Raw genomic sequence first — 1,837 nt, forward strand, 5'->3', positions numbered from 1 at the left:
AGTATGTAAATACATGTATTCATTACATGAATGGACATTACTAAAAATTACATATTCCTTCTTTTCTTTCAATTTTTGAAGGGATCACCCAAAATTATTTTCTGTATGATTATTCTTAGAGCTACTTACTACTTACTGTTAATTAAATATTCCCAGCAGTGAAGTTATGTATAAGGTGCCTTGTCTTCTCATAATTTCTGCCCATCAAGCGTGATAGTAATTGAATGACTGATAAACCTACAGGTTTGTTATTGTGTAATACTTAGGTAGTTTTGTTCTTTTATACATTTTCTGATGTTTTCTGTCATATTGCTCTAATTGGTAACATTACTTTTTAGGATACTGCATCTTATTAAATAAGAATAATCTTAAAGGCTTGAAAAGCATGTTTATTGGGGCTGGCATGGTGGCATAGAAATCTTATTACTCTAACTGCAGCTTCAGTATCCCATATGGTCACTGGATCATATCCTGACTACTCCAATTCCAACGCAGCTTTGTGCCCTGTGTCCTAGGAAAGCAGTGGAGAATGGCCCAAATCCTTGGGATGTTACATGCATGAGGAGACATGGGTGACTTCTGGCTTCCAGTTTCAGATCAGCTCAGCTCTGGCCATTTCAGTCATTTGGGGTGTGAGCCAACCTATGGAAGATCTTTCTCTTTGTTTCTTGCCTCTCTGCAAATATACCTTTCAAATAAAATGACGAAATCAGTCCTAAAAATGCAGAAATGCATGTTTACTAAACTTAAAAATAAGTTATACATATGCATACATCTGTACTTAGCCTATGTAATAGGAAAATCAGGTAATATGCTGTGCAGAAAGCAAATGGTAAAGAACTGAGTGTATTACTTGAACAAAGCCTTGTTGAACAGAGGCAACAAGGCTTTCATGTGAGGCATCACAAATGATGGGATGAAACACCAATATCTTAGTTGTTACGTAAGCTTTAACTGATTTTGAAGTTTTCTGTTTGTTTATTTTATTGTGTCTCATTTGGAAGTATTTAAACCCATAGCAGTGCTCGCTTCGGCAGCACATATACTAAAAACGGAACGCTATGGAGATTAACATGGCCCTTGCCCAAGGATGACACGCAAATTTGTGAAGTGTTCCATATTGAAAATAAATAAATAAATACACAAACAAATAAATAAAACCTGTAGTAGCATAAGGAATAGTATAAACTCACATGTGGACTCATCAGCTGATTCTTTTAGTACTTTTCCCACCACCCAAAATCCTGTATTGCATAGCAGCTTTGAGTTCCCCTTCCTGCCTCTTATATTTCATAGGGACAGTGAAAGAGAGGCAAAAATTCCAAACTTTGGTACAGAGGGTTGAAAGGTATGTATCAAAAATAGCATTCATGGTTTATTATACGACATTATGTTTGCATAAATAAAATGATTGAAATATAATTTCAAATATCAGTTAATTACACTATTAGAAGATTCTTTTTTTACAATTATAATCCATGGTGTTCAATAGCATAATTGCACAATCATGTACTTCTCTGGTTTCTTTCTTAGTAGTTCATTTACTGTATATTGGATAAAATGGTTGTAACTAAAGGAGCAAGGTCTTTTTGTCTCTGCTTCCCTAATAATCAAATGCAGGCATTTCTATGGAGTAAATATTGCAATTCCTATTATTGATGCATATATCATAATAAGTGTTTAGCTTTAATAACCACTAAAATATTGGTTGTAAAGGTTAAATACCTTTTACTCCAGACAGCAGTATAAGATACTAATTCTGAACATCTTTTAAAGCAACATTCGAGTTTTATCAGCTCTTTTTAAGAGGTTCTGGTTTAAATGAATATTTATCTTT

General features: G+C 33.9%; 1 non-coding gene across 1 annotated transcript; it reads left to right on the forward strand.

Annotated features, from left to right (window-relative positions):
• Positions 1-1,021: 1,021 nt before the first annotated feature.
• On the forward strand, positions 1,022-1,125 carry LOC121146900. Its single transcript, XR_005882278.1, has one exon. It is a non-coding gene; the product is annotated as a U6 spliceosomal RNA (small nuclear RNA).
• Positions 1,126-1,837: the final 712 nt, after the last annotated feature.

Source organism: Ochotona curzoniae, unplaced genomic scaffold (genome assembly GCF_017591425.1).
Source record: "Ochotona curzoniae isolate NIBS_2020 unplaced genomic scaffold, NIBS_Ocur_1.0 scaffold_4505, whole genome shotgun sequence".
Lineage (NCBI taxonomy): Eukaryota > Metazoa > Chordata > Mammalia > Lagomorpha > Ochotonidae > Ochotona > Ochotona curzoniae.